The sequence below is a fragment of the Neovison vison genome, chromosome 10, assembly GCF_020171115.1.
Source record: "Neovison vison isolate M4711 chromosome 10, ASM_NN_V1, whole genome shotgun sequence".
In the NCBI taxonomy this organism is placed as follows: domain Eukaryota; kingdom Metazoa; phylum Chordata; class Mammalia; order Carnivora; family Mustelidae; genus Neogale; species Neogale vison.
Window position 1 is genome coordinate 67,731,699 of NC_058100.1, and position 27,785 is coordinate 67,759,483.

Below are 27,785 nucleotides of genomic sequence, written 5' to 3' on the forward strand. Positions count from 1 at the left end.
ACTAACCTTATGTCTTTTTCAATGTGTATGTTCTCAGTAGAGCAACTTTCAATGTCCAAGGACACATGAGAGCATCTGAGTTTTATAGAATCATGGATCTACTTACCACTCGAATTTTCCATTAGACTTTAGCTAATTCTATTAGGAATGTTAAGTTGGAAATTTTGATGAAGAAGCAAGTTACAATTGATATGATTTTTCCAGCTTCTTCTAGGAACTGAGTTAAAAAGACAGCCTCACAACTCTTGGTCCACATCCATTCCAGGGGAATAAAAAGGTTTTGGTTGACGAAGATTTTATAACGAGAACTTGCTCAGAGGGAACTGAGCTCTGGGATCTTCTGACAAAGGGGAAGGTAGAAGACATATCCCTCTGATTACCAAGCTTAGTGAGGGCACTTCAATGGACCTCTTGGAGAGTGTGGAACATGTCTTTTGCAGTCATGTGCCACAATGGTGCCTGACTCCTATTAAGGACTTGGGACCACAGATTTGTAGGCTGCCCCTGGGAGTGCAAAACATGATCTTCTAATAGTAGGGTTACATTTGAGAGAATGTCAGGGAGTCGATGGGAAACTCTTAACCTAACTCTTAGGTCCTTTTCGAAAGGGATCTTACCTAAAAGGGATTTTCAGGTGTGGGACTCCAGAAGGGGTGAAACAGAGTAAATGTCAGGAGCAGCCAGACAAAAGGATCAGTCTGTGTTCTTCTGGCACCAGGGCCTTGTGCCTCAGGAAAGCAAGGCGGGCTCAGAAAACCTGTGAGAGAAAGTCGGTTTTAACAACAGTAGCCCTGGGAGCACCAAGGTAGCTTCTAATAGTCCTGGCCAGGAACATCCTGCTTCTCCTCCCCCCTTTTGCCCCTGGAATGGGTCAGAAACAACTAGGAGGAATGAGGTAGAAAGAAAGAGGAGGAACGATATACCTTCCTCTACAGTAATGGTGGGCCCACAGTAGAACCCAAACCTACATCTAGGATCCTGGGAAGAGGAAAGTTTTCCTCTAAATCAAGTATGAAGTTATGACCATTATCAGAGTCTGGACACTTTTGCCTTAATCAAAACTTGGCTTTTGATGTGTAATTGTAGGATGTTCTCTTTCTCAAGTTAGACCAGAAAATTCATGAGTAAGAAGAAAGAAAAAACTATTTCTACTAAATACATTTTCCATGGGCAGAAGAGAAAATTAAATTGCATTGTGATGATATTTCATATAATCAGATATATTGTACATCAATACACTGGTTATATGAACTGAGGTGATGTTTTTCAAGAACTGCTTTTTTGAAGTATTTAAAAGGAAATTAAAATCCATACTTATCTCCCTTTACAACAATAAACTTCATTTATTCTCTGGTTCTTTACTTTTCAAAAAAATATGATAAATGAAGGGACTGGGTCACTTTGGAATGATCTGAACAATAAGTATTCTAAAAACCAACTATTATTTATTAATATTAATATTAATGTTAATATTAAAATAATTTATGACAGGCCAACCTTGGTCAAAAATGTATCATGATCACAATTCTTAACTTCTTAATTGATATAATATATTGATACATTATCACCACAGATAAAATCTGCTTTTATACATCTTGGGTTAAAGTGTGGTAAATAGTATACAGAACACATAGGGAAAAGAATTGATGTAGCAATTGAATATGACAATAACCATAGTAATACAATGTCATGAATTTCTATTATAATATAATATAATATAATATAATATAATAAGCAGGATAAATGAACAGATTTTTTTCCAGCAATAATTTTTCTCCAAAGATTTCTAAATTCTCTCTCAAGGTGTATTATTTTTACTTGTGAGAAGGAAAAAAAGAATTACAGGAAAGCTAATGGACTTGCCCAAGGTTAGATACGAAATCAATGAGAGGAAACCCAGAATTCCTACCTGGAAGCCTCAAACTACCAGACTAAATGTAAGGTCTGGTGAAAACATAGGGAAGAGCACAGCTTCAATGGGAAATGAGGAAGGAGGTATATATCCTATGAGGGAACTGTTAGATCTTTTCTATATCTTGTTTTTCAGCTTGTTTGAGTCTTTATGGAGTTCTAAACTAGATGTATCTGACATGTATCTAATAAAATGGTCTCTGGATATACATTTTGGCACACTGTACCTCGCTTCCATTGTCTATAATTGAGAATACAGGACCGGTCCTAAACTTTGCCAACAGAAGTAAAAGAGATAATAAAAAAAAAATTCTTGGTAGTAAAATACACAGTTTGACTTCATAAAGAGGAAGTTTTAAAATAAATGGAAAATATGCAGAAAAATAGAAGTAACTGGGAAAATAATGCTCAGAGATAGTTTTTAAAGCATCATCAACAAATTTGTCTATGTTGAAGCAGAAAAACACTCAGGTCCAATCCTCTTACTGATGTTTCAGTCATCTATGGTGGTATAATAAATTACTCCAAAAATTACTGACTTTAAGGAGTAAAAACTTAGGATCTCATGGTTTTTGCCAGACAGGAGTCCACAAATATCTTTCCCGGGTTCTTGTTTTCATCGTCTTTCCCATAGCTGGAATCACAGTGTTGACCTGGGCTGTGGTCTCATCTGAACTCCTGACTTAGGGAATATCTACTTCTAAGGTCACTCGTGTGTTGTTAACAAGATTCTATTCCTTGTGATTGTTGATTTGAGGAGGGTGTCAGTTTCTCACTGGCTGTTCTCTCTGGCTGTTTCCACATAGGTCTCCCCATAGGGAACTCACAACATGCCAGTTGGCTTCTTGAGCAGAGTCAAGTGAGAGAACAAGAGAAGGAGAGCAAGGTGAGTAAAACAGAAGCCAGAGTCTTTTTGCAAACCAATCTCAGTTGTGACATGCCATCGCTTTTGCAGTATTTATGAGTTAGAACAAGTTACTGGGTCCAGCCCATACTAATAGGGAAGATACCGCACAGAGGCATAAATACTGGGAGGGAACGACCATAAGGAACTACCTACCATATCAGATTCTGCAAACCAATAAGTTATGCATGTGGAGCAAGTGCTATCTATTGTCTACTACCCAAAATAAAAGTCTGAGAGCTTCTGTCCCCTGCATCTTGGAATCACAGTTACCAAGGAAAATACAGTGCAGTCAAGCACCAGAAAGAACAGCACTTCACTCACCTAGAGGAGACACAGAGCACAATCAGTAGTGGGCATCGAGTTTCCATGACCAGTGGGTTCCTCCCAGCAGCCAGTGTAGGGCTGTTGTCCTGCTCACATCCCTCTTGCGCTGTAGCAAGAAGACCTCATCCTGCCCCCACAAAAGGCAGATAGAGTAGTGGGGTTGGCCAGATGCCATAGGTGGCATATGCTTAAGTAGAACAAAGGAGCACATGTTGAGTTTGAACATGGAAAGACTTTCTTACACAGGATTATAAGCCCCAGCATAGATTAGGAGGATTCTTATCTCTTGATAAGAAAGTGTTCCAGGTGTAAAGTCCACTTTTAGACTGCCTTTCCTAAAAATGTGAATTCAGGCAAGTCACCTCAAAAAATTTTAGCTTCCTTATGTATAAAATGAAGAGTTTGGACTTGTGTCCTCAATGAATTTCCATTTTCCTAGGTCCATTGTTCACTCATTACCAGCTTAGTTAAATAGTAGATATAAGGGAGGGACTAACTACATGGCAAACAGTATTTTGGATCCTGTGAAGATAGTCACTGCTCTTGTGCTCAAGTACTTGCTTGGTACTTGCCCTACTATCCTGGGGACTTTGAGTTCATGTTTTAAACCTGAGGATGAATCTGATTTCTCCATCTGGCTGGAGTTGGTGGTATAGTGGTGAGCATAGGTGCCTTCTAGTCTCTCCAGCCAGAATATGCCCCAGGACATTGTTTCATTCAGAAATACTTTGTTGCAGCCATATGATACAGTTTATAACTGATAATAGGTGAATACAACAGGGATCAAATAGTTTATTGTATCTTGCTTTGTGGAATAAATATATTTCTGAAAATATTAAACAGACTCAAAATTGATTATTCAAGCCAGAATTTTGTTAGTACTGCAAATGCTTTGCTCTAACATATATGCTTTATTTTTTTTTTGAAAAAAGAGAGGAATAAGTCCATGGCATTCATTTTGTATAAAAATATCACTTATGTGTGGGTTGCATGGTTTTTAGGAAAAACAGGTTTTTTTTTTTAAGTCTTTGTGTGTTCTTCAAGAAGAGAGGCAGAGAATAAAGTACAAAGTGAGTCTGTGGAAGGCTCAGATGTGTAAATTCACTGGGGAGATTCACTAGCGCTCTCCTTTTTCCAACTCTTATATCCTTTGTTTGCTCTTACCCTGTCTCTATGAGTAGAAGCCCAGACATTTTCATCTTTTCTTCCTTCCTCATCCCCCTCCTAAACAGATAAGCTCCCACCTCTAAGAGGTATGGGTTGGATCTCTGGACTATCTCTGTTCTCACGGTGGTATGGCTATTGTACACTTAGAGACCACAGAAGTAGTGGCAGTTGTTCCCTCAGGAACAGTGTGCCAAACACTGTAAGTGCACTATCTCGTGTATTTCTCAGATAATAACTCAAATAAGTAGGTATCTATATAATTCACGTCTTACGGATGACAAAATGCAGACTTAGACAATTCAGATCTTAGGTAATTATTGACTGAGCCAGGTTTGGAAATCAAGGTCTGAATTCAAAGCTCTATACAATACTGGCATGATAAACTTTAAGGCAAAACATGGTGAAATCAGAAAGATGTGTGATGGCCTTTCCTTCTCCTAGACTTTGGAAAACTCGCTGGAAAATTGCTTGAGTTTCCTTTGCCAAAAACCTGAGGAAAAGAAACATTTATTGAATACCTACTATATGTCATACATTTTCACATTATTTCATTCTAATATTTGTAATTAGCGCAGAAGATATTTATTCATTTATTTGACAGATACTTAAGGCATGTCTACAATGTGACATAGCCCTGGAGGGGATACAGAAGTGAATAAAAACATAGACAGTTCCATGGGGTGCCTGGGTGGCTCAGTCATTAAGCCTTTGCCTTTGGCTCGGGTCATGATCCCAGGGTCTTGGGATTGAGATCAGCATCGGGCTTCCTGCTCCACAGGAAGCCTGCTTCTCCTCCCACTCCCCCTGCTTGTGTTCCCTCTCTCGCTGTGTCTATGTCAAATAAATAAATAAAAATCTAAAACAAAAACAAAAACAAAAACCATCCCAACATACATAGTTCCTACCTAGGACACAGACAGAAAAATGAACAGGCGTTTATCATACTGTATAATAAATGGTGTAGTAAGCAAGTCTTAAATGCCTAAGGGACATGGGAGGAAAAATTCCCATGTGCTGAGAGGTCAGAAAAGACCATTGAAAATACCATATTTTTTTTTCTCATATCTGCAGATTTAAGTTATCTGACATGGTTTCCTTTGTATGGTGGGTGCCTGCAATCAGTTGTAATTTATCAGCAAGAGATTCCATCATTCCAATCTTTTAGAATTGATCCAGTAAGTCCAGATAGTACATGTGGAAACTGAATGGCCATTTCTTCCACATATCTAGGTCAGAAGCCTACATTTTTAAAAAGAAGATGCTGAATACCTTGCTCACTTTTTGCATGATTGTCAAAGCCCATGGATTTCCTATTAATTGCAAAGGAATGCCTGCACTCAGGTTTCAGCTTGGAAAAAAAACAAAACAAAACCCAACTAAACAAATAAAAACTTGAGCCGACTCTTTTCATTCTTAAGAAGTTTGGTTGCAATATTATGTGGCTTGCCTAAAGGCTATGCAGTCTATTGATTCATGGCAGTTAATAATTCATCCTTGAATCCATCTAGTTTATTAGAAAGTACAAGTGGGATGACATGGACTTGCCCTTGTGTAGAGTTCTTTTATGAATGGAAATTTGGCACTGTACCAAACATGGTGGAAGGTGTTACCATGTATCTAGTGTTCTTTTCTATGAAGATTCAGGGGAGGGATTTTTCTTAGTTCTTGGAAAATCAGTCCTGACTCATGACTGGGTAGATTTGAGCTGTTGCAGGTTTGCTTTGGATGTTAGGAAGCTCAGATTCAAATTCGCAATGTAATTCCGGAAACTGTATACAAACATGCATGATTCACAGCACGTGTTAGTTATGATACCATCTTATTTCTCTACTCTCATTTTCTCTTCATCCAGCTTTTTTCAGCTTTCTTTTAAAGCCTGATTATATTTCTTAATTAACTCTCTCAGATTCTATTTGGGAAAAGGTGAGCCAACTCATGAGAATAACTGAGCATTTAAAATTTTAGGACATTTCCTACTTTAACAATATGTGCAAGCCATGCATCTCTAATTAATTTTATTTTGATTACCCCAAACTCATGTGATTTTCCATAGGAAAGGAGAGGAAGAATGTACAAAGTTTTCCTAAATTATGAGAAACTCCCAAATAATTTATTTGTATTTGGCTTGAAATAAACTTTGTCATTTACTTATGACAATGAGTTCATCTGAATTCTCATTCAAAATTTTTCGGGAAATAAACTTTAAGTCATTATATCATCTTAACTTAGGAGGACCTGCGAAATTATCCCCCAAATTTCTGTTGTCCTCTGCTTACATATCATCTTTCTCTTTTCTACAAAGGAGGGGGCCCATTATTTTAATCTGATGTCCAAGAACAGCCTGAACTGAACTGAGATCCTTTTCTCTCTCTCTCTTTGCTTTTCATTGGGGTGGTTTAAACTTCCTAGTTTAGCAGAGAGAATATTTTGGCTTCGAGTTTTTGATAAACTGCAAATTGCTTGCAGGAATCAAAGTAAAAATGAAAATTATAACAAGGGACAAGTTACCCAACTACACCCATAAGAACTTGAAAGAATCAAGTTCATATTTAAAAAGTACATTAGCAGAAAAATTATTTCTCCAGTGTGATTTTATTATGTTTGATGCGTGTGTGTGTGTGTGTGTGTGTGTGTGTGTGTGTTATATTTAGGACAGTTTCTGTTCACGTTATTCAAGTATTTTTAGAAATTAAAATTGGGTTAGAATATAATACTCATGGTTGTGTGACCAATAAATTGTATACACAGCATGTTTTCCCTCTGTTTTCAAATTGCCTTAATTTATTTACCTCTTTCACACAGAGTTCATATATTATAAATCACAAGGATGTTTCAGGGCATGACAGACCCTCGTTCCTGAACAGAATGGTCTCTCATGCATAACTTTCTTTGATCAACAACTCAAGCCAAATGAGTTTAGGGTGAAAAGAACATGGAACATATTTAAACCAGGGAAGACAACAGCATATGGATTGTCTGTGGTTTGGTGCAATAGATGTCTATTGTTAGCCTGGTGCTCTGTTTTCACTCTTTATGAAAACAAATGGATTTCTCAATAGGCCATATATGATAGATTTTTTTAAAAAGAGATTTTAATTCTTAAGATTCAGTCATTCTTTTTGCAGCTCATAAAAATAAACATTTCATCTGATTTTTAAAAAGATAAATCTAAAAACCCTGAATTTCTTTCTGATTTAGTTCTTGGAAAATTAATGAAACTAGTATCCATCCCTAATTCTAAGTCAAAAGGTAAAAGGTTTTTTGAAAAGAGGACCAACGGTAATATGAGTAAATATTTACCCACAAAGAAATCTTTGGCTGTGATATTATAAAATCTACTTTTACAAAAATATTATGAATAGTCCAATTTTTACTGCTTAAGATAAATTGCATAACTTTAGATTGAGATCAAGATAATTGACTACTCTAATGTTGATTAGAATATAATTTCAAAAGTTAGACCTAAATCTATAATAAATTAAAATGTTTTGGGTTGATTTTTTTTTTATGTTTTTGAGGCTTATTTTTATTTCATCACCAACTATATAATCCTTATGATTTATGCAATATTAGGTGAGTCTTTTGCTAGTAAAGTTAGTTGATGTAATGTTTACCAAATTCTCATTAGCCTAAAACCTAAATGGCATCTTCTGTGTATTTTCAGCATATTTAATTTGAGTTTTGGCCCGAACTTTTTTATTGGAATGTCTACAGTTTGATTATATATTGGCGTGATAAAACAGACCTTTTCTTGTTTGAGCATATGATCCTCATTTAAAGAAAACACCTAATTATGTAATTACATGGAGAGTTTTAAGTCATTCCAACTTTTCAGGTGAAAAATATAGTATATTAACAAGGGTGGAAGGGCTAATTACATATTTATCAGAGAGGAATGTTTTATTTACAATTAATATATTCGAGTACCTTAGATAAAATGTCTTTTGTTAAATAAGCTTCAAGAGTTGATAGTGAAGATAAAATTTAACTTGAATAGCACATATCAAATAAATACTATCATTCCAGAAATGTTAAAGTTAATTCTCTTGTAATTGGAAAGCTGTGAACTAAATTGTTTAAAATAGTTCATTTGCTCTAATACATAAACAATACAAAAATCCTTTCAATCTTTCATTGTCATCAAACAAATATTTTAGTAAATGTGTTTATATTCTTTAAAAACAGATTTTTATTTATTTATTTGAGAGAGAGCACAAGCAGAGGCTGGGGGTGGGCATAGGGAGAGGGAGAAGCAGACTCCCAGTTGAGCAGGGAACCCAAAGTGGGACTTGATCCCAGGACCCTGGGATCATGACCTGAGGCAAAGGCAGATTCTTAACTAACTGAGCTACCCCAGCATCCCTAAATGTATTTACATTTAAGTGCCTTTAATCTCTTTCAGTCAATGCCTCAGAAAAATGATATATTTATTTAAGAAATATTTTAAGTGGTTATACAAACTGTTTTCTTACTACCAGTGAGATTCACTAATTTTCATGGTGATTTCTAAATGTTTTCATGTTTAAATTTTTGTCAAACTAATTCAACTCCATAGCTAACTCCTAACATTCAGAAATTGATTTTTCAGATTCAAGATTATTCAAATTCTCTGATACAACACCCTATCTCTTTTGATCACTGTGGTTTTTAGCTGTCTGTCCATCCGTTCATTTGATCATCATTCTACAGTATTTACACAGTTCCTACGTGTGCTAGGTTCTATGTCGTGGTATAGACACATTTGTGCTCAAGACAGATTTATTTCTTCTCTTGTGGCTCTTTCATCTAGACATAAGCAATTTCACAAGCGATTATTAATCTCATTGAGATAGAAGGGGCACAGTGCTCTGAAAATATTTAATGGAAAGAAATGACTAGCCTTGGGGAAAATGTGTGGGTGGGGTCAGGGTAGCAACCCTGAAGACATGGCATTTAAGTTTAAACATGAAGAATGATAGTTTTTGGCCCAGAGAAGGGATATAATGGATTAGTCGAAGGGCATTCCTGGCACAGGGAACAGTATATGCAAAGGTACAGAAATGGAAAGGAGATTAGCAGTCACTGTCTAGAAATGCCAGAGCGGGGAGGGTGGCTATAGGTGAGGCCAACAAACTTGATAGTGGTCTATTGCTTACACCACCTGTCAGAGGGACAACACATGGAGTGACTTGAGTGTCAGTTCATGATTTCTCACCGTGGCTCTCAGAAAGCTTGGAGGAGGGGGAGGGAAGGAAGGAACTAACACTGGGACCAGGTACTTTTTGTCTCTTCTTCTATAAGGCAGAGACAACTATTCTGGAACTTTCACTTTCTCCTCCCGTGGCAATGTTTCAAACTCCTCCAGTCTAATTCTCTTTCTCCTTATTCCACTGTCTTGTGAGAAGTCTCTGTTATGGAGAAAATGCCAAGAAGATGGCTTTGAACACTTCCAGATAATCTTGTGAATGGATTGGACTTTTCTCTTTTCCTTTCATGTTTTCCTCTCGTTGCATCCCTCTACTTTCTCAGGGCCCACCTCTGCTCTTGAGTGCCTGGACCTCTGATGCCATCATCTCTATACTATGTATCTGGGCCTCGCATTCCCTCCCAGGTACACTTTCTGTGACCCATTGTCTTGAAGTCCTACTCTTAAATAGTTGAGAATGGTTTAAAGCAACAGCAATCAACTTTTGTTTGCTTCCAGGACACATAAAATGGGTGTGATTTGAATGCACGACACATGCCTATGAATATGTACCCAAGTGGTTTTCTTTCTGGGATGCAGCACAAGTGAGGAAGGCTTCACGGTACAGTTAATTTCCAGTGTACTCACTACAACTTAGTCCCCTGGTTTCTAGAATTTCTACGAGTATCTGTGAACATTTAAAATGCACCTTCTCCCAGTAATTCCATTTTTAAGACGTTATCTTTAGAAATGCTCCCACATGTGCCCAAGGATATACATGTTGGGATATTAATTGCAACCTTTTTAATAATCATAAACATCACAAACAAATGTCTATTGACAGGAGATTGAGTACATTTTTGCAATTATCTAACTACTTATCTACGTTCATGATTTTTTTTTTTTTTTTGGAAATGCCTGTGGGTTTGAGCTGAAGGGGCAGCAAAAGGGGACCTTTGTGTTTTATTCCATAGTTATAGTTTGATTTTCTTTTTCCCAGTGAGCGTGCATTAGTTTTACATAAAAGTCAATAAAAAGATCTTGTTCCTCCAAAATTGTGACATGTTAGGCATTGAGATAAGCCAGGGAGACAGGTACGTTTGGAATAAGGGCCCTTCCAGGCACCCCGTGTCTTACCCGGTGGGGAGTCACATACTTTGCTCATGTATAAGGCTGTCCTTTGCCAGTGACATTATGTGGGGAAAAAGAGAAATGGGAGTGAAATACTCAGTCAGACTCTCACTTGTGGTGTTGAAATCATGGGTGCCTAGACAAAGACTCCATCTAATGGCCTTGCCTAGGTCTCCATATGTGAGAAATAAGACCAGTCTCTATGGATTATTATTGCTGAAATGCAGACTAATGATTTTGGGTTCCTTAGTCTAATGAACTACATGAAACTTGGCCCCGGGACCCTGGGAAAAGGGTCTGCAGAATGAACTTTGTTATTTGGGATAGGGTTAGAACTGGGTAGAATGGTTCAGCCTTAATATTTCCTTGAAAAAGAATTTTTATTTTTATTAAATTTTTATTTTATTAACTATTTAACTTATTAAAATAAGGAAAACCATGATCCTATTGGTTTTAAGTGGGTCAGTGTGAATTAGTTTCAGGAAGACTGGGAAGCCCTTCCTAGAGCCCCAATGGGCCAGGATCCTTAGTTTTGCTTATGAATCTGCCTCCTTCACTTCATGGTAAGCTTCTTAAAGGGAGAAAATTCTGCATTCTCATTTTGTTCTCTATTCTTGCGCCTGACACATCATACCATGAAATAAAATATCCTGAACTTATTAAAATCCTCTACTCTAATTTAGCCTAGAGAAGATTGGTAATAGGGGTAAAGTAACTTAAAATTTTTTAAAATTTATTTTTATTTATTTATTTGAGAGGCAGAGATCACAGGTAGGCAGAGAGGCAGGCAGAGAGAGAGAGGAAGGGAAGCAAGCTCCCTGCTGAGCAGAGAGCCCAATGCAGGGCTTGATCCCAGGACCCTGGGATCATAACCTGAGCTGAAGGCAGAGGCTTTAACCCACTGAGCCACCCAGGCGCCCCGGGTAAAGTAACTTTTACCAATCTGGCCAATGTGGTAAAGTCAAAAGTGTGACTGTGCTGCCGTCCTTTACAGCTAGGTCAAGGATGTTCACTAGTTGTATGTTCTTGGACATATCAAGCCCTGTGAGACACTGTTTCCTCAGATGTAAGGTGAGGATCTTAATAACTTATAGAGTTGGGCTATCAGCGATAATATACATAAAGGACCTAGGACCTACTAGAGGCTTAATAAATGGAAATTGTCACAGGCTCCTGAGCTGTAAGACACAGAGACATCTTAAGTTATTGTTGAAATTATAATAGACCTCAAGTTCCTAACACAGGCCCTACACTTCTTCCTGCATCCTTCATTAACCATGGCTGGTAGAGGGTTGCTTTATCTAGAGCAGTCATTGTGGCTTACTACTGAATTTGTGGCTTGTAGCAGCACATAGAGAGTCAGACAGATGGAAAAGTTAAGTCTGATGTGACAGCACAATTATTAAGCCTTAGGAGATGACAAACCCTTGAGGGGATTCTTTACGTCCAAGGTATGATCTCCATCACGGGCATCCCCTGTCTGCCACGGCTCTAGATCTCCAAGGGACATCAAACTCATGTCAATTTTATGAACATCTGAGTTGAGAGTGACCTTTTGGTGCAACAGAAACATTAAAGGAGATTATAGGGCCAAATCCTCAGAGCAGCTACACTCTGAAGTCCCTAGTCTGCAAAATGGCAAAGCTGCTGGAAATTTGCCAGGAGAACCCCACTGAAGCAAGGGACATGAATAAATAATAGCTATGGGCATCTCTTCTTCCTTTGCTTGAGCTCCTAGGGACAAAGGCAGCAGCATTGATTACAGTGGATTTTATACTTCTTTTACTTTTTAAAATAATTTTGTTCTACTTCTTTTTAACTTCTTTCATATATTACCTATCTTTTATCTTTCCACGGCTCCATTGTTTTTAATTTCCCCATTTTTATCTTTGCTGATCATTTTCTCCTGTTCAAACATTTTCCTTTGTTCTTGAGTAAAGTTTCACTCTGTTTATCAAGGTATTCACTGGTTTACCTCTGTCATCATCTTCCTTCATGTTTATTGTGACCCCAAATGTTTCTTGTGTTTGACGCTTTTGTGACCCCAAACTGTACTTTCCTCCCCACACCAACCTCTTCCCTTTTATTTTCCATTTTAACAGTCGTATTGAAGTAAAATTCGTGTAGTGAATTGAAAATATCTTAGGTCTACAACACTCATTCTTTATTTCCCGACCCCTGTTTGTGAACTGTCTCTCTAACGTAGCATGAAGATGTCAATTCTGCACCCAGAAGTAACGTAAGCTTGCATATTAAGGGTGTAACAAGCCCCAGGAGTAAAGAGACCCTATAAATGTCAGAATGTAAAACCATTTCAGGGTGGTCTGAAATGCCTGTGTGTGGCTTCATGACTAGACGTTTCCTTCATGTTTGTGAATTCTAGGTGATTTGTCATCTCACTCCCTAAGTTCTTTTCAACATCTTAAAAATAAAAGACGATGCAATTTTCTTAAAACCTTGATAAACTTGCCACTGCTCGTCTTTACCTTTGAGAGTTCAAATACCAGCTCTGTTCATTAAAGTTGAAGTAGACTATGTCCTTGGATAGCTTCTCAGTATGAAGCTCGCCCTGGGAGAGGCTAGTGTTTACTGCCTTGTTCCCAATTAACCTTGGGGTTTTGCGGCATCCCTCATGCCTGCCAAGCAGATTATGGCTTAGTGGTGGTATGAAACTCTGCCAATGCCAATGTTTTGCATAACAAACTTGTGTTGGCTTGGTGGGAGGACGCCCGCTCCCCTGCCCATGCAGACAACATGTTTCAGCAGAACATATGTGCCTGAGTGCATGGGTCTGCATGGGTTTGCACACATGCACACACATGCACACAGAGAGGGTCTATGGTGCGCAAGTTCCTCCCAATTATCAGAAAATTCTGCTCACATAGGCATGATTCATTTTGACAAAGAGGCTTGAGTGAGTGAGTAAGAGGATCTTTTTTACTTAGTGGAGCATTTAAAAATTCCCACCTAGACCCACGGATCTTCATAAAGACCTAAAGCACGAAGAACAGAAACTTGTCAGCCAGAACTGCAGGGAGCATTTAAGCCCAGAATCTCAGAATTGGAAAGAAGCTTAAAGATTGCCCTGGGTAGCCCCTGTCTGGTGCTGGAGCCCCTCCTCTCAGCAAGGTCTCCCTGAAGCCTTCCTGGATGCTGTGAACACTGCCAGTGAGTGGGAACTCACTGAATTACAATTCGGACACAGTTTCAATCCACTAGCTGGTTCCCCAAATTTTCTTTAGTAGCAGTTCACTTTCTATCCTTCAGCTTTTTCTGGGGAGGAAAAGTTGAGGTTTGAAGGTCTTCAGGCACGCTTTTTTTTTTTTCCTCCTCCTCTGTAGTCATCTAGACACTAAGTATGTGTTGATAAGGCGAAGGGATTAGAAGTGGCTATGTCGTGCAGTCACTTTGGAAAACAGTACGAAAGTTCCTCAAAAAATTAAAAATAGAACTACCATATAATCCAGCAATTCCACTTCTGAAATAAATCCAAAGGAAATGAACACACCAGCTCGAAAAGATATGTGCACCCCATAACTCACAGCAGCATTATTTACAATAGTCAAGATATGGAAGCACCTGTGTCCACTGAGCGATGAATGGATGAAGAAGTGATAGATATATATTTATATGCAATAGATATGATTTAGCCATAAAAACAGGAAATCCTACCATTTGCAACAACACGGATGTACGCGAAGGCATCATGCTTGTGAAATAAACCAGACGGAGAGAGGCAAATACGGTACCACTCCACTTGTGTGTGGAATCTGAAAACAAGAAAAAAAAAAACTTACTATACTCATAGAAAAAGAGATTTGATTTGTGGAGACCAGAGGCCCCGGGTATGGGAGGAGAAGGAATTGGAACAGGGTGGTCAAAGTAAGAATAAAAGTAAGGTAAGCAAGTACTAGGATGGAAGATACGATATGAGGCCATAGCTAATACTGCTGTGTGCTGTACAGGAAAGATGTTCAGAGAACAAACCCTAAAAGCTCTCATCAAGGAGAAATTTTTTCCTTTCCTTTGTATTGTATCTATACAAGAGGATGAATGTTAACTAAGCTCATGTGATGATCATTTTACAATAGAGGTCAGTAAAACTATCATGCTGTACACTTTATATCATGTTATATGTTGATTATTTCTCCATAGAACTGGAAGAAAAGAAAAAAAGAACTGCCTGCCTCGTGCCTCTGTCAGTTTAGTGTGTCGTTGGAGGAACGATTCCTTTTGTGTAGAGATCACAGAGTCTTCTTGGAGGAGGGTCTGTTTTCCCCTTGGCTGTGTGGCCACTGCTTGCCCTTCCTTGTTCTCTGCTTCTCTGTGGAGAATTACAGGAGACTTCCCTTTGGGCACTAGCTCAGCTCTTATCTTAGGCATCACCTTCAGAATATATTTAGTTAATGGCCCTTCTCATGCCATCTTCCAAAAGCGGTGTATGGAAGTGAAATTTTCACATATGTGGTGTCATGTATTATGAACAACACAAACAGCTTCTTCATATGTAACTGATACACAAAACCCGTACTCTAAAACCGAATATCCACAGCACTCCTGAAACAGAGTTAGAGTGGCTTGACTGTGTAATATGTAGTTAGAAGGCTGGGTATTGGAGGCGCTGGTGAACTGGAGGTTCCCTCAATTCTCTCTTCCACATTTACCACCTCTCAGGTCTACCTATGTAGAGAGCTGGTTGAAAATTCATTCTTACATTGAGCTGAAATTTATCTTTGTGGGTTTTCCAACATCTGTTTAGGTATAGAGAGTCACTTCAATCCATCTAGCAAAGCCTTACAAATAAGTGAAGATGATGGCCGTGTTCCCTACTTTTATTCTTTTTCAGGTAAAACAACCTTAGTCTCTTCCTTCTTCTTATGACCTAATTTTGAGTCACATTGACTATTGGGTTCCCCTTCTCTCTGGGTAGTCTTGTTTAACTATGTTTCTCCTTATCAGTTGTGGCACCTACACCTCAGTTAAAATTATAGGTGCTTCCTGTTGTAGGGTGTTGCCTTTTCTAGATCTGGGGTTGAGTATTGTATACTGCTTCCTACTGAACATGCTACCCCTGAGGACACACATAACATATTGCCCTATTCTACCTTCATAAAAGTGGTCTGGGTTGTTCAAACCCAGGATCCAATGTCATGCTGGGAAATTTCGCTTTCCTAGATGCAGGCCATCATTTCAACTCAAGAAGTTCCTTTTGAATCATGACTTAATTATTGAAGGAACTGACTTTTCCTCTTAGCCACAGATTTGACAGGTATGCCCTCTAGATCTTCATCCAGATCATCAAAGGTGATGACGAGTTAAGCAGGGACAAGGACACTATGATGAAGGGAACCTAGTTTAAGACTGACATTGGCACAGTAACTATTCAGTGCCCTTTGTACATGATAGTTTAACCTGTTACCTTCCTAACTAAGGTTTCTTGGATCCAGTCATATCGCTTCATCTTTCCCTCAAGGACATCATTTAAGCCATGACAAATTCGGTGCTTCAATACTAAATATCTACCAGATTGTGGAGTCTGTGAGGACAAGAAATATGTGCGAGTCATCTTTGCATCCTAAAGGACCAGTGCATCTCCTGACACACAGTAAATACTTAATAAATTATCATCCAATAAATGAGGAAGATACTGCTAGAGTCTTTGAAGAATTCAAATTTAGGACACAATCTCTGTCTTGAGGAATCTCAGGAAGGTCAGTCTTATGCGTGAATATTACATTCTTCAAGCTGTGGTTTAAATACCTAACACATGAAACAGGTAATACAATCAATGGAGAGAGAGAGAGTGGACTTGATGGAGATTAGAGTGTCAGACGTGCTTTCAGAGGAGGAGAATTTGAGGAACTTAAACTTGGTCAACTAGAAATTCCACTCCAGTCCTAAAAATTCTATAATTCCTGACTATAAAAAATGTCTAGGAATAAAAGGAGGGGAAAACCCATCACTTAAATGAGAAAATAATGGGTAAAAACACATTGAAAGGCAAACACAATTTGTCAAGTTGATGTTAAGTGATTATACTTGATAACATCTATTTACCTGAATGACCAGGGAATAGATTTCTCTCTTTGTACCAAGAGTAAAGGAAGATTCCCGCCAGATCTACTTTTTAATGTTTTTTTAGGCTCTGGTTTCTTCCATGTCGTACTTACAACAGCTGTGGAGTGTGTGTATTCTGAGCCTCTTTCAGTCAATAATGGGTCCAGGAATTCTAACCTGGCCAAAGCTTAAGAAGTAAAATCTACCTCCCTCATTTTACAGATGGGGCAGCTGAGGACAAGAAAAGTTAAGGGGATCTTCTAGCTCAGCCTGTTTCTACACAGCCCGAGATACACTCACATCTTTGAAACTCCTATTCTTATCATTTGGAAGAGGAACTTCATCAGAGAATTTCTTGGATAACTGAAGTATAATGTCCAAGTGACCACTGGGACATTAAGAAAGGAATATTATTCTCGAGTATCAGTCCAATCACATAGAAGAAATATCTTTTAAACAACAATTTCCCACAGTTCTGAAAAATTTAGAGGCTCAGAAAGTGTATGAAGAACGGAAATTAATCCAGTGGGAGCTGGTCAGTGAGTCTCTTGAAGAAGACCGACCAACAAACCCGTTGTCCAGTCCTTAGCCCTTGAAACCCGGGAAGAGATACAAAAGGAAAATCAAAACAGCCTAAGTTGTTCTTCACCTCATTCGATCAAACAGTGTTTTCTGAGAAAGAAAATCATATGGCCTTATTTTTTAGTAGAAGTTGGGAAGGCTGGATGGAAGTCACTGGAATGTCCAGCAATGGTGGCCATGATGGCAGCCTAGAGAAGGTATCAGCTCTGAGGCAGCTCGGCTGGACCAGTGCATAACCCTCATAGGGTTTTAGAAAATGATTTCTATTCAGATGTATTGGAGACACATTGTTTTCCCTCACATCAGTGGCACACTTTGCCCCTCGGTTTCCTAAGTGTTCCTTCATTTTAGCTCACGTGTTTCGGAGACTCACCCTGGGGGTGACATTCCCCTCTCCACACCCCAGATAATTTAGTCATGGAAGCCACTTGCATCTATATATTAAAAATTTCCTACAAGCCTTCTGTTTCAACAGTAGAATCTTGCTTTAAGGTGATAGCAAAACATACGCTTGACATCAAACATTCAAATTGTTTTCATAAAGGCGTCTAAAATTTGTTTGGCCTACTTTTACTAGTAGACACCCAACTTCATTCCCGGTTCTTTATTACCAGCCACAGGCTAAATCTCGGACCATGACGCTCGGCTCTGTAATTAAAGGAGGACCTCACTTGGGTCGCAGATTCAGCAGAGGCCCAGTCGGGCAGGCCCACCAGCTGCGGATTTGCTAACCCGGAGAGCGACCGTGATTGTGGTGCACGGAATTCCTCCCAGTCATTCCCATCTTATTAATGCTTCAGTGTAGCATAAAGCTTCATTCATTATTCATAATAATCCAGTCAGAGGGCACTCGGAGACCTGATAAATTCTCACCTAAGTGACAACGGCTGACAGGGCCTAGGGTTTTATAGCCCTTCTCCTGCCATAGCAAGGTGCTGTGGGCAAAGGTCCAGAATGATCCTCCACTAATGACCAGTGTGATATACGAGCAGCTGCTGATTTCTTGACACCAAGGCTCCTCGGCTGAGGCTCCCACCTGCAAGCTGTGAGCCGGAGATGAATATCTGTCAGACTGTAAAACACAGGAACAGACCCCAGTGTAGTATATTCTTGGACATTAACAGGTTAATTCTGAGAGTGGGAACATAAGCATTAAGCCTGAGAAGAAAAGAAGAAAAACCAGCGGCTCAAATCCCACAATGGAATTGGTGTAAATTTGGGATTGTGTCACTGGGCTCCTCCGACGGAGGTTCTCAGTCCTGTAAACTCTACTTCGTGGCATACAGAGGGCTGAATTATCACGATTTTTAAGATCTGATAAACTGGTTTATAAAAATCAATGATGAGATTTTGAAGAACGTTAACTGCAATCTCCATGAAGGGTAAAAACTTTGGACTATTTTAGTTTTAAATGAATTTTGGAACACTGAGAAGAAATAAAATAAAATAAAATAGGGGGAAAAAACCATCTTGCTATCACAGGATTTGAGAGAAAAGTTTTTTTTTTTTTTTTTTTAAACCAGTCCTACTCTCTTAAAAGCACATATATTATCTTCCTCTAAATGTTGCAGATTCCAAACAGGCCTGAGTGTGGTTGTCAGCATTTTCCCTCAGCTTTTTGTATTGAGTGATGACCCCTGTGAAGTTCCTGTTAATTCACCTTTTTTTTTTCCTTTTAATTTTTACATTATGTGTGTGTGTGCTTTACATTATCTCTAAATTTTAAAACTTCTGGAGATTTTTCTTGACTGAAAAAGGAATGGAAGAATGTGAACTGTGGAAAGTCGGGGTCTCGGTAAGCTTCTCTTGGATTCTGGCTGGTGAAGATGTGTGTATTTTATATTTCTACTATACTAATCAGTATATGTATACTTAAAAGGAACTGTTCGTGGGAACAATTCAGCTCTATTGATCACACTACTGTAAGAAGGGCATTTTTCTAAATAACCTGTGCTGCCTTCTCACCTACTTCACCCTGGAGAAGAGGGTGAACTGGTCAATTTGGGAGGTGAAGGCAGCCAAGCGTCTTTCAGCCCAGCCTTCTCCTCTCCTTCCAGAAGACCTCCTTTCTCAGCAATCTGCTGTCTGGTCTGGTCTTCTCTGCAGAACGTCTTGCAGAGGGCAGGCCCTGCTCCTGAGGGAGGCCCAAGCCTGGGCAGGCAAGCTCTGGGCCGGCGAGCCTAGGCCTGCTGGGGAGTGGAGCCGCATCTTCTGCCTCCATTTCCAGCTGCAACAAAGACTCTAGTGTTATTTCGTTGTGCATTACTGTTTGTCTACTGTTGCTCTGACTTAGAATTCAAGTGGGGAAACCAGTAATATTATTTATTGTTTCTCCTTAAAATCCTAACAGCATCTATGTTAATAATAAGCATTTACAGAGAACTGGAGAGGTACAGGTCAGAATATATGAGACATAATTCTGTCCATTGAGCTGATAATCTAGATTTATCACCATAGCAGAGTCTTCTTGATAATTGGTAGGCATGTGCACTTGGATGTAAATGTTACTTAAATTAGGGTAAATGGAAATTGTCAGGAAAGCAACTGAGCTTTAAAGGGAAGCTCTTACCTGAAGAATAAAATATTTCTCTAGACCTCAGCATAGCATTCTGAATGTCATTGTTTTTTCTACTTGTCTATAATCTTCATGTGTCAGTTTCCATTGTATTCTTGATTCTACTTGAGTAGTGAAGCCTTTTTTTTGGGTTATTTTTATATTGTACCTTATTTGGAAATAAAACCGGTGTGAAAAATACCCCCAAACCACAAAAACAACAAAATGGTGGAAAGCTCTTTGAATTCTAGTGCCAAGGAATAGATTTCTTTTTTCTCTATGGTTAACATGTAGCACTGCCAGACACTAGAAAACCTCTTTTTTTTTTTTTTTTTTTTTTTTTAGTTTTAGAGGTCACTCTCTAAGGGAGGATCTCTATTCTATTTTCCCTTTTCTCTTTGCTTATAATAGTCTCCCTAAAGCTACTTGGAGTCATCAGTGCCTTTCCCCTTGTTCTGTTCCAACAATCAAGAAGTAGAATCTATTTCCTTTCCCTTTGGGTTTAGGATGGTCTTGTGGCTTTCTTTGACCAGGATGTGGCAAAAGTAAAGCTGTGTGTGTTCTGGGACTTGACCTTAAAGCAGACTGGCCACTTTCACCTCCTCACTCTTAGAAACCATAGGTGTGAGTACTGTAAAGAGCCGGAGACCACCATATTGGGAGGAAGTCCAAGCTAGCCCTGTGGAGAGGTCACCTGAGGAAGCGTTGAAATATTTGCCATGTGAAGGAAGCCTTCTTGGGTTTTTCAACCTGGCCTGTTGAACTACTGAATGCTACTGAGTAACTCACTCCAGCTGACATTAAATGGAGCAGAATGTTCTATGTGAGCTCAGTCAACCTCAGAGTTATGGGCTATTTTTAGTAATCATTGTTATTTTCATCTATGAGGTTATGGGATTTCTTTCTTTTCTTTTCTTCAACACAGAAGGAGAGAGCTAAAGCACCCCTTAGCTTATGCCTACTCTGCCTTTAAAACCAAACTTCAGTTCCAACTGCTACACAAAACATTTTCTTGATCAGTTGATCAGTCCACATGAAGGAGTGCTTCTTGACATGTCATTCCACTTATGGTTAATATGGCTTAGTTGACATTATTTGCTACAAAGGTTAAGTGACTTTTCTGTGTTGAAGTTTTAAGCCACTAATTAGTTTATATACTTGTTGAAGGCAAGAACTGTTTTTGTCCCTCTTTATACACTCTTTATAGCCTAAGAGTTTAAGTAATATAGGTATTCAGTAAACTTTACTTCTTAATCATTGGTTACTGAAAGAATTTTATAATTTTTTTGTTTTTATAAAAATACATATAAAATATAAAAAATAAAATAATTATATATTTTTTCATCTAAAAAAGCTCTCATTGGGGCTGTTGGGTGACTCAGTCAGCTGAGCATCCAACTCTTGATTTTTTTTTTATCTCAAGCTTATGAGATTGAGCCCCACATGGGACTACATGCCCAGTTGGGAATCTGCTTGAGACTCTCTCCTTCTGCCCCTCTCTCCTGTTCTCTCTCTCTCTCAAATAAATAAATTAATTAAATCTTTTCAAAGAATAAAATAAAAAAGGATCTCATTGATTGTTTGTCACAAATATTCTTAAGACATGTGAGGATAAGTATTCTGACCACCTCTTTTTTTTCCCCTAATAACCCAAACTTCCAAGATAGTAGCACATTCAATTAAAAATATTTTTAAGCTTACTCAGATCTTAGTCTCAATACACCCTTGTCCTTAACCATTTTCAAAGATTTTTGTCTGAGACTTTTGTGTCTACTTGTTGTTGTTTTTAATACCAAAAAAAAAAAAAAAAAAAAAAAAGGACTAAACAATTCTCTAGAGAGAAAAGAGACTTGAAAGTCTAAAGGAATATTCTTGAATTCTTGACAAGGATATTTCACTGCTTTTTTAGAAAGATAAACAATGAAACACTACAATAGAGAAAGCATTGATTTCTTCCAAGAGATTCTTTGTAGATTAATGTTTTGTCTGAAATTCTGAAGACTTCTGATCCTTTGGCAGAGGAAGGAAACAACACGTTGTCGGAGCACATGTGTTTTAATTCCCTTAAGAATTTTTATGGACTTTATGTCCCGCAGGGTCCAAATAGACACATTAAACAGGGAAAATTCTCTTTCTCATTCTGTCCTCTTCCCTCATTTATTAGTCTAATTAATTTATTTTAATAAAGAAAACTGCATTCTTGTGCAGTCAGAGCCCCAGGCCATCAAGGCTGGGAATTCTTGTTTTCAGCTGTTTCCTTTAGCATTTCCTGGCATGGCAGCAATAACCCCTTTGGTTTTGTTTTGTTTTTCCTGCGCAGGAGGGAAAAGTGTCTTCTGTGCAGAAATTCCATCCCTTCACAAAATAAGTAGAAAAAAAGCATGCTCCTTCTCTGGAAGTAATGGCTAAGAACGTTTTAGTAAGGAATTTTACTGGGAATTTCTTGAGAGAAGATGCTGCCCTTTCTGTCTTGGAGCTAGCCCCCTGTGTAGCAGTTGCTATAACTGGGAGAGAAAAACCTTTGGGCTGAAGCTACAGCTCAGTAGTAGGGTCATTCTGTCTTTCTCAAGCCTGAAGGATAACAGTTACGAATGAGGGCTCTCACCAAGCAAACAGACCCTTGATTGGCAAATGGGTTGCTTTCTGGACATTTGTCGCTGACAGAACATGGCTTTGGTGGGTTCTTGTGCTTGATTAGGGGTTGAGAATGGCATGGGCATACTGTGTGATACACAGCCCAGCCTCATCAAGGACAACTTCAGTTTGCTGGGTTTTCTCATGTCTTGCTTATGATGAACCAACTTTCCCAGCTCATCATTGATAGTATTTTGTGGCAACTGAGTGGACACAGACTTTCATTTCAAATCCTGTAACACAAGAAGATAAAAATAATAGAAATATTTCTTTTGGAAAGTCCCTAGGCCTGCCTGCAGGTGCAGAAGGGGCTGGTTTCATTTTACTTTATCAAATCAAGTGCGATATCTGCCCATAAATCCAAGCTTGAGTTCCTTTCATGGCAGGTCATAAGTACAGTGGTTCACACTTCATGTTTGTGGATGGGGGTCACTTTCTCAGCAAATTCTCATTTTCCCAGTCCTTGCCTTGGGCTAATAGTTAGTTACAAAGCTCAATCTCAAAAATGTCAAACCTAATGAAAAGAAAGTGGAATCATAAAAGAGAAAGATGGCTGCAGTTACCACCCTGGGTCCCTCTCACTCAGGCTTTGTAGATCCATCAACCAGTTAGAAGGGCAGGCTACTGCCTCTACAGCTCTGGCTACCATTGCCTCCCTAGTATCACTGGGGTACTATTCGTCAAAGAACACTTCTGGAAGAACAATATAGCAAGACCTGGCTGCTGAGTAGCAAAAGAAATCAAACCATGTTTCCACATTCCTCAGTCTATTCACCGCAGCATTTAAATCAATCACAAGTGTTAAAAGCTATGAACTTTTAATTTATAGAGCAGATGGCCTTTTTCTCCTTCTTCACCTTGTAGGCTGGGATGCCCGGATTACAGGAAGGCCAACGCAAAAGTGTAGGAGGAAGGATTATGAGGGCCTCTTAGAGTTTTAAGTAGCTATCTAACTTTTCTAACCCCGATCTTGCCATGGCAAGGAAGCTAGAACCCACAGAAAGCATGCAGTGATGTAGATCTCTGGGACTTAAAAGAAATTAGCTATAGCTGTCTCGACAGGAAGACAACAGAAGCATAAAAGCATCTTCTCCCTCTCTGCTTTCCTGTTTCCCTCCCTCTCTCTCTCTTTCTTCCTCCCTCCTTTCCTTCCTTCTTTCCTTTCTCTCTTCTTTCCTGTCTCCCTCCCTTCCTTCTTTCTTCCCATCTTTCCTTCTTTCTGTCTGATATGTATTTTCTGAATGTCTGTTATGCACCAGGCATAGTACTATGTATGTGGTCTATAATAGAAAATAGAGACTGTCCTTACCCTCATGGAGCTTAGGTTTTCGGTGGGAAGACATATTATGTTTTAGTTGGGAAGACATAGTTAAGAAAATATTCACAAATACATATAGAACTATTACTGTGGTATGTGCTGTGGAAAGAGGAACAGAACATGGGGATATGCACTTATATAATAAATTAATGGAGTGACTTATCTGTAGCTCCTGAGAACTGTTGTGAGATCCGCCTCTAGGTGTCCAGTCTTAGAATCTCAAAGTCATGCTTAGAAAGGAAGATTGTATATTCACTGTTAAAATTCAGAGTTGAATTAGACCCCTGGAAGGGTTTCTGTTGCTCTCATGGAAACGTGATTCATGTTCTACCTGATATTTGATCCCTAATCTCAATATCTTCAAAACAAATATCATAAAAAAAAAATTCATCCCTGGAAACCATGCCTTTTCAAAACAATATCATTGGGAGATAACAATTATTTGGAAAATGTAACCGGTGGTAAAGAACAGACATACTTTATAGGAATTAATAATAATGCTAAATTATGACAAAATAGGGGCTTGGGAAACCTCATTTATTCAGCTGGTTACATAATGCTTCCTTACGTGAATACGCCTGGTGGTGGTCATGTTGTTGTCTCCTAGAGGCTCAGTGTAGGCAGGGGAGGGTCCCAGGGGATCTGCTGACTTACGACTTAGATTCAGAGTCCTCTCTTGGGCATTTACAAGGCTGTTTTCATTCACTGAACGTTCCTGAGCACGCTGTATGTTGCAAGTGCAGTCCTAGATTCTGGAAATACAAAAGTGAACAGAAAGGCATGACCCCTGCCCTCATGTAGTTATATTCTAGTTAGACCATAAAAAAGACCAATAATAAACTATATAATGTGTTAAATGTAGACTGTCAGGAAATTATGCTCCATGAGCATTAATTAAATGTGAAATTAATTAAATGTGAAAAGAGCATTTCACATTTCTGTACTCTTAGGGCATTCCTAGCAGAAATTACTGGTAACCTGGCTTAAAAGCATGGTGGAATAGCAACTATGGAGACGGAGACTTCTGGAGAGATAGAGAACCCCTTATCTTCTCACCTTGACGCCACTGACTTATATTCTTTGGACAATGAAACCAACCTGGACCCATCTGCTTATACTTTAAGGTGGTATAAACCTAAGAATCTTCCCTTTTGCTCTTCAGAAAGGACTTGTTTGCATTCCAGGGTAGAGATTGCTGTCTCGCCATTTCTGAAGGCGAAGAGGGGTCCGTTAGAGCCTGCTGCGCTATAAGCTCTAATTTTTCCAATTCCTGAGTTCCTCCATGGAACAAACCCTAATATACATGAGATGGCAAGAAGACCCGATCATGTCTCCCTATGGGGAACAGACATAACATCTTCTGTGAGTGTAGTGGGTAGAATGCTATATCCTAAAATGCTGGGTCCACATACTAACCCTAGGATCTGTGAATATTATCTTGTCTGGAAAGAGATGTAATTAAATTAAGGATCTTGACAGGAAGAGTTTGTTCGGGGTTATCTGGATGGGCCCAAAAGCAGTCACACATATCCTTACAAGAAAGAGGCAGAGGGAGTTTAGAGACAGACCCACAGAGAAGGGGAGGAGGCAACGTGACCTGGAAGCAGAGATTAGAGTGATCTGGTTGCAACATGAGGATGCCTGGAGCCATCAGAAGCTGAAAGAAGCAGATAACCTGTTCTCCCCTAGAGCTTTCAGAGGGATTGCGGCCCTGCCAACACCTCAAGTTTGGATTCATGTCCTCTAACCTCTGAGAGAATAAAATTTCATTGTCTTAAATTAACAAATTTGTCATAATTTGTTACGGGAACTGCAAGGCAGCACATATAGTGAGTAAGTAAGTTTGTCTTGAATTCAGAATCTTATTAGTCGGTTAGCGTATGTTTATAAATCTGTACACACACACACATGCACACACACACACATATGCACATGCGCACACGTTTACAAACTATATGTATGTGTATGTGCATATACATACATATGTATGTGCATATATATATATGCATATATATATATATGCACACTCTGAAAGTAGGTTAACATCTCAGATCATTCTTACTTTTGGAATTAACATTGGCAAACTATGAAAACTAATAAAGCAAGGAAAGAGACTAGGATTGGTAGGGGTTATTTTTAAGCAGGGTGTTCACACAAGACCTTCTTGAGGAGATGACAGAGTCCTGAGGAGTTTGTGTAAACTTCCAGTAGGTGGCATCATGCCATGGTTCTCTGATGTCTGAGCGTATTAGTTCCAACTCTGGTCCTGTGCCAGCAGATTATTGGTCTCTAGTCTCTTGCACCATTTGTCCTCAAACTCTTGGTCCTCAAGGAAATCCTATTTCCTAAATCTTTCAGAAATGGAGAAAATACATTCAAATCTTTTAATGTTCAGCACAAGTTCCTCCCAAAGGTTGATAATAATGAGGACATCATTGGGGATGCCTGGGTGGCTCAGTAGGTTAGGCTGCTGCCTTCGGCTCAGATCATGATCTTAGGGTCCTGGGATCGAGTCCTGCATTGGGCTCCTTGCTTGGCGGGGAGCCTGCTTCTCTCTCCGCCTCTGCCTGCCTCTCTGCCTGCTTGTGTGCTTTCTCTCTCTCTCTTTCTGACAAATAAATAAATAAATAAATAAAGTCTTTAAAAAGAATAATGAGGACATTGTATTTTCTGGCATCTAGAGCTACCTGTATAAGCACAACTCTTCTTAAGAGGTGGCCAATTCCATATTATCAGCCATAGAATGATATAATGGATGAAATTTCTCTCTACATGTCAGCAAATTCATTTCAGGATTGTGAAAGAATATAAATTATGGTTCACAAGTTTTAACTGTGGGAGAAATAGGCAGGATATGGCTGGAGCCTATAGTGAGGCATGGAGAGAGTCCTAGAGACTCAGTATATGGGTGTTTAGCATAAAGGCATTCAAGTGAGTGGGTCATGATTCTACCGTAAGAAGAATAAAATCATTGGACGAGAATGACTTCAAAACAGAAAACTGCCTATTTTATACAGCTTTGATCTGAATAAATTCTCTGTTGTCGTAACTAACACCAAGGTTTGTGAAAATAGCCCTTGTCTTTCTGGAGGCCTGTTGAATAAATAGCTTCTTTGCTTGCTTGGATTTTCAGCCCCCCTAGTAACAATTGCTAGTATTACTAGACTGTCAACCATAAGTGCTAAGACCCGCAGACTGGAGAGTTGGGAGAACAACAGCATGATTCTGGAGTAGTCCAGCAGAGATCATTCCTATAAATTCAGTGTATACAAATGTTCATTATTTGGTGAGACGGAAGCCTGTACAGAGTTCTAGGACCTGATCCTTGCATCTATAATCTGGTCAGAGAATCAGATGACATTACTTAATTTGTGTACAAATTATCCCACGTGGTTCTTGATCTAGCTAAGCCTGCCTGCAAATACACACACACACATACACACACACCACTGCTCACCTCAACTAAAGCCTTTTGTTGAGACCTTTATAATTTGGAGTGAACAAGGCCTTACAATGATTTGACAAAACGGCACCCTTCCTCTGTGAATCTGGTAGTTACTCTGGTAAGGGCACCTCAGCTGGAAGTTGCTTTTGGCAAAGCTCTTCCTTTGTGTCACCTGTCACACAACTGTGAAATGCGGACTGGTCTATCCACCACCCAACGAAGATGAAGCTCTCAGAACTGCTGCCCACATTCAGGATCATCACTTCTGTGCCAATGATTCTGATGAGCTTTAGCTTTGAAGTTTCTCCAGGCCAATGTAGAGGTGCTCCAGAGAGCTTAGCAGAATGTTTTTGCAGGGAAGAAAAAGGGGAGAAACCTGGAATTAATCTAAAATTAATTATTTATATTTCTGAAGCACAGTGATAAAATTTTTGTGGTAAAAATGGTATGAACTTCCACACTGGGGTCAATGAAGAAGTTGGAAAGACACAGCCAAGGCACACGGGCTGAAAGTTGACCTTCTTGTTGTCATTTACCATGTTCCATCACTTTTATGAAAAAAAACAAAACAAAACAAAACAAAATGCTGTG